This window comes from Lissotriton helveticus, chromosome 4_1, assembly GCF_964261635.1.
Source record: "Lissotriton helveticus chromosome 4_1, aLisHel1.1, whole genome shotgun sequence".
NCBI classification, from domain to species: domain Eukaryota; kingdom Metazoa; phylum Chordata; class Amphibia; order Caudata; family Salamandridae; genus Lissotriton; species Lissotriton helveticus.
Window position 1 is genome coordinate 2,140,317,196 of NC_136063.1, and position 6,000 is coordinate 2,140,323,195.

Sequence of the window (6,000 nt, forward strand, 5' to 3'; positions counted from 1 at the left end):
GGGAGTTATCAAGGGCTATCTTCACCTTCTCTAGCGTGGTCAACTATCGAGACAAGGTGACTTCCGTGGGAACGCCTCCAAGGCCGCCTTACGACTGCTACAGTTAGGACATATAAAATAGGTAATATGCGAGATCCTGTCAGTGGCAGGGAGCTTACGTAGAACTTTTTACCCTTCACCCTAGTTTATCATACGCCAAATGCTTTAAACTATGTTTTAGATTCTGTTGTAGTCTCTTACCCTCTGAGACGGCTGCTTCAGTATGGATCAACGCCCTGGGGATTTAGCAGTACTTCCAATCAAATGCGATGTCTGCCCACCTTTCTTGTTTGTGCAATTGTGTATCCATTTGGGCAAGTTCTCCTTCCTTCGGCTACAGTCGGAATCAAGGTCCCAATCAGCTCCAATGGTGGCTCGCCAAAATGTTGCTAGAGTTGGAAATCTTTAAAAAAAACAGAAAACAAGAGGCGTTTGGCACAACAGGAACAGTTTGTTTAATTAAACATTATGGCCGGAAGAACAGTTACAGGCACAAGGTCTTAGAACTGTCTCAATTTACAATCTGTAGGTTTCCTTCTGATGTACAAAACTTGTTGGGCTGTAAATGTTTCCTTCGATACATATATGGTGAGTAATGTTGGTTGCTGCCTTTGGAGTCATAAATGAATTGTCCAATGTTTACCACTGGTGGGTCTCTACCAAGAGTTTCTTGCACGTGTGTTAGCCTGCCAGCTGCTCACCCTCCCACTTGTGGCCTATCCCAGGCCTTGGTCTGAGAGCGTGCTAGAATATATATTTGCAAGTCAGAGTTGATGTAGAGTTCACAACAATGATTCTGTTAATAAAGACAAGACATCATTTTTTGTGATAAATGCATCACTTTCCATATTAACAAAGCATATTGGAGGCATGTCAGATTTGAGTGTCTTTTACTATCTGACTTTGACATTGCAGTTTTTCCTTTCTCAGGCTGTTCTTGCAGATGGAGGCTTGTGAGCGAAAATTCCTCTCTTGCCTGTGAATTGCTATTTACAGTGATTTTATTGTCCCCTTTCAAGCCCTTGCTAACTTTTTGAGAGATACTGTTAATTTCTTTGTTGAGAAAAAATGTGCTCAGCAGATGTTTTAATAAATCAGTCATGGATTTTCAAGAGCCTTCTATTGTAGAGTGAGAGGTGGGCCTTAGAAAGATAATTACTTACGCTGCTTCCAGGTTTACAATGCTTTTTTGCTAAGAACACATTGAGACCAATGAAGATCTTTATAACCTGACTAATACATGGTATCCTTAGACTTTTTAAAATAGCTTGTGACACAAACAAGGTGATACACTCTCTCCAATGGAGGCCAAATCTTTTGTTCCCAAATAAATTCTCAAACGTCTTCCCCAAAAAACTAAACCAACACAAATTTCGTTTAAGACAATATTATACTTTGCAAGATGTCTCGATTACTGGTCATGAATTTCCTACCTTTTCAATGGTGAAGATCCTTTACAATAAATACCAAAATTGACCTCTCTGCAATGCATATATGAACTAAACTAGTTTGTATCTCCCTCCATGCGTCTGTCCTGAGATTTAAAGCCAAGCAGGAAGTTCGGATCCCATAGAAGGCACATAGGATTCTTGAATCCGTCATCCCTATATCTAATCTTGTGGTCACAGCCGGGCTCCTCTTAGCTGGTGCATTAGCCATCTACTTGCCCAATATGCATTGAGGGTCAAATCTTTTTTGTCTGTGGTTGCACATTAGAACTTCTTCAGAGTAGACACTTGTCTAACTTGTCATGCCAATAAAGTACTTTCGGTTACATCATATTGTGTATACTTTGAGTAGCATCAACGTTTGCTCAGTGCTGAAAATGGAAAACATTTTTATTTATTTATTTGAACAGTTTTATATAGCGCTGGCTAGAGCCAAAGGTATCAGAGCGCTTTACAAGGGTTGAAAGAGGAACAAATTGCAACATAAAATTAGTGTGAAAGGGTAAGATGCAAGACAATAAGAACAATATGCAAACAACCGTAATTACATGAACAAGAAAATAAGGCGTACATTCAGGCCGAAACCGGCAATTAATAGTTAAGCTAGTGTGGGTGGTCAGGGACGTAGGGGGACAGTGTGGAGGTAGGGGGGGAGTGAGGCGGGTGGTGGGAGAGGTGATAACATGCGGGAGTAGGCAGTGAATATACAGTGGCGTAACGAAACTTGAGGGACCCCCCTGCAAACTACATGGAGGCCCCCCCCCCCTATCTCCGTGCCATTCTAGAGCTCTCAGGCCAGCGACCCGCCATACTGCAGGGGATGCGGGGCTATTGTTACGCCACTGTCATCAATGCAGCCGTTATAAGTAACACTGGATGGTGGAGTTAAAGGTTGGGCTTAGTCTCCCAGCAGGTTATCATAGGTGTTGGTCCATTCATTACAGGGTCCCTGCCATCAGTAGGCCGGGGACGTTTGCCCAATTTGAGGTGGGTTTCCTGATGCAGACTCCTGTCATGATATACAACATCGGGCCCACTCATCATTCAGTTTTGACAAAAGTGCATCCACTGCTCCTTCTAGTTTCCGTTTTAAAACATTAGACAATGCGACAATGCAGTATTTCAAAAGCAGATGTAACTACAAAGAGCACATTTTGATAATACATTTTTATTAGTAGACAATAGCAATCTTAAGAGGCATCGCATAGCTTCATACACACTTTGACCGCAATTCCACCACAGTCTCTCTCTCTCTCTCTCTCTCAGTCAGTCAGTCTCTCTCTTTCAGTCAGTCAGTCTCTCTCTATCTCTCTCTCTCTCTCAGTCAGTCAGTCTATCTCTCTCTGTCATTCAGTCTCTCTCAGTCAGTCAGTCTCTCTCAGTCAGTCAGTCTGTCAGTCAGTCAGTCTCTCTCTCTCTGTCAGTCTGTCAGTCAGTCGGTCTCTCTCTCTCTCTCTCTCTCTCAGTCTCTCTAGCTCTCTATTTCTGTCAGTCTGTCAGTGACAGTCAGTCTCTCTCTCTCAGGCAGTCAGTCTCTCTCTCTCAGTCAGTCAGTCTATCTCTCTCTGTCATTCAGTCTCTCTCAGTCAGTCAGTCTCTCTCAGTCAGTCTGTCAGTCAGTCAGGCTCTCTCTCTCTCTCTGTCAGTCTGTCAGTCAGTCTCTCTCTTAGTCTCACTCTCTCAGTCAGTCTCTCCCCCTATCTGTCAGTCCCTCTGTCTGTCTGTCTGTCAGTCTCTCTCTCTATCTCTCTCTTTCTGTCAGTCTCTCTCTTTCTGATGGTCAGTCTCTCCCTTTCTGTCAGTCAGTCTCTCACAGTCTCTCTCTGTCAGTTTCTCTCAGTCAGTCAGTCTCTCTCTGTCAGTCAGTCAGTCTCTCTGTCAGTCTCTCGCTCTCTTATTCTCTCTCTCTCTCAGTCAGTCTCTCTCTCTCTGTCAGTCAGTCTCTCTCTCGGTCAGAGTCCCAGTCTCTCTCTCTCTCTCTCTCTCTCTCTCTCTGTCAGTTTCTCTCTCTCAGTCAGTCTCGCTCTCAGTCAGTCTCTCTCTCAGTCAGTCTCTCTCTCTCGCTTAGTGAGTCAGTCTTTCTCTTAGTCAGTCTCTCTCTCTGTCAGTCCCTCTCTCTGTCAGTCCCTCTCTCTGTCAGTCTGTCAGTTTCTCTCTCTCAGCCGCTCTCTCTCAGTCTCTCTCGCTCAGTCAGTCAGTCTTCCAGACATTCTCTCTCACCCTCTGTCAGTCTCTCTCAGTCAGTCATTCTCTCTCTCTCGCAGTCAGCCACTCTCTCTCTCCACTCTCTCTCTCTCTACTCTCTCTCCACTGTCTCTCTCCCTCCCCCTTGCACTCTTCTCCCCCTCCCCATTGTACTCCACTCCACCTCCACCTTGCGCCCTTTTCTACCTTGCACCATTCTCCCCTCTGCCTTGCACCATTCTCCCCTCTGCCTTGCACCCTTCTCCCCTCTGCCTTGCACCCTTCTCCTCTCTGCCTTGCACCCTTCTCCCCTCTGCATTGCACCCTTCTCCTCTCTGCCTTGCACCCTTCTCCGCTCTGCCTTGCACCCTTCTCCTCTCTGCCTTGCACCCTTCTCTCCTCTGCCTTGCACCCTTCTCCCCCTCCGCCTTGCACCCTTCTCTACCTTGCACCCTTCTCCTCTCTGCCTTGCACCCTTCTCTACCTTGCACCCTTCTCCTCTCTGTCTTGCACCCTTCTCCCCTCTGCCTTGCACCCTTCTCCCCCTCTGCCTTGCACCCTTCTCTACCTTGCACCCTTCTCCTCTCTGCCTTGCACCCTTCTCTACCTTGCACCCTTCTCCTCTCTGCCTTGCACCCTTCTCCCCTCTGCCTTGCACCCTTGTCCTTTCTGCCTTGCACCCTTCTCCCCTCTGCCTTGTACCCTTCTCCCCTCCGCCTTGGACCCTTCTCCCATCTGCCTTGCACCATTCTCCCCTCTGCCTTGCACCCTTCTCCCCTCTGCCTTACACCCTTCCCCCCTCTGCCTTGCACCCTTCTCCCCTCCCTGTTGCACCCTTCTCCTCTCCGCCTTGCACCCTTCCCCCCTTCGCCTTGCACCCTTCTCCCCCTCCCCGTTGCACCATTCTCCCCTCTGCCTTGCACCCTTCTCCTCTCCACCTTGCACCCTTCTCTCCTCCGCCTTGCACCCTGCTCCCCCTCCCCATTGCACCATTCTTCCCTCTGCCTTGCACCCTTCTCCTCTCCACCTTGCACCCTTCTCCTCTCTGCCTTGCACCCTTCTCCTCTCTGCCTTGCATCCTTCTCCCCTTTGCTTTGCACCCTTCTCCTCTCTACCTTGCACCCTTTTCCCCTCTGCCTTGCACCCTTCTCCCCTCTGCCTTGCAACCTTCTCCTCTCTGCCTTGCAACCTTCTCCTCTCTGCCTTGCACCCTGCAGACAGCCTGCACCTGCTTGAGAGGGAGCGCAAAGCTCTCTCACAGCTCTCACCAAAGAGCTGAGGGGGCCCCCTTCATTTACTGAAGAGAGTGGGGGCCCCCCGCACCGCGGGGGGCTGCGAGGGCATTTTGTTAAGGTCGGTGGGGCCGGCAGTAGCATTTTTGAGGGTAGGAGTGATTTGGCCAAGCTGGAGGGAAACAGGGACACACTCTGTAGCCAAGGAGGAGTTGATGATGGTGGTCCAATAGAGTATAATTATATGTTTTAAATCTTGAACTAGGTTAGCGGGTCCAGGGTATGAGAGCATGATTTAAGCTTGCTGATGATGTTGAGGACTTCACGCTATGTAACTGGGGTGAAGTTAAGCCAAGATGCATTATTTTTTGGTAGTGGGCTGGTGAGGAAATGTTCAGGAGGGGAGAATGCGGGAGGGAGATGAACAGGGTCAGGCAGGGGCAAAGGTGTAAGAGAAGACTTGGATGGGAGGTCAATGAGAGGTGAAGAGCAGTGTGGTGGGAGGGATAAGGCAAAGGATTGGTCAATCTTGGTGATTTTTTCGGAAAAGAAGTTAGCAATTTCATTGCATCTTTCGATAGTCGCCAACAATTTGGGAGAGGGGGGCAGAAGCTTTTTGATTTTTGATAATGCTGAATAGTTCCCTGGGTCGATTTTTTGCCCGGTCATGTTGAGCGTGGAAGAAGGCAGCCTTTTCGTTGAGGATGTGCTTTTTGTAGTCAGCCCTTGCAGTTCTGAGAGGGCAAAATTTGGGGGGAGGGGTGTTGCCTCCAGCGTTTGACCAGCCTAAGTGAGCATCTCTCATTGTGGAGATCAGCATTAAACCAGGATTTGGCTGGATTGTTTTAGTGCAGTTTTAATTTGGCTGGGGCAATATGGTCAAGGACTTCGATAAAGGATTTGTAGTGTTCGGTGAGGTCTTTGCTAGTAATGATAGCGTCAAGAGTAGCCTCTTTGGAATGATTTGGTAAATGGCAGAGTTGATTCAAGTCAGTAACGTTGAGTAGGTCATTGAGGAGATTAACCGAGGGATCATCCTTACTGTTCCAATGAACATTAACTCCACAGAGGAAGAGGTTTTTGGAGTTGGATATCGA

At 47.8% G+C, this 6,000-nt stretch overlaps 1 long non-coding RNA gene across 1 annotated transcript in view; it reads right to left on the reverse strand.

Annotated features, from left to right (window-relative positions):
* Positions 1 to 324, reverse strand: part of LOC144827816 (uncharacterized) — a 97,534-nt gene extending 97,210 nt beyond the window's left edge. Inside the window, exon 1 of the long non-coding RNA XR_013610392.1 lies at positions 241 to 324. This is a non-coding gene — a long non-coding RNA (uncharacterized LOC144827816). The remainder of the gene's footprint in view (positions 1 to 240) is intronic.
* Between the last annotated feature and the right edge of the window lie 5,676 nt (positions 325 to 6,000).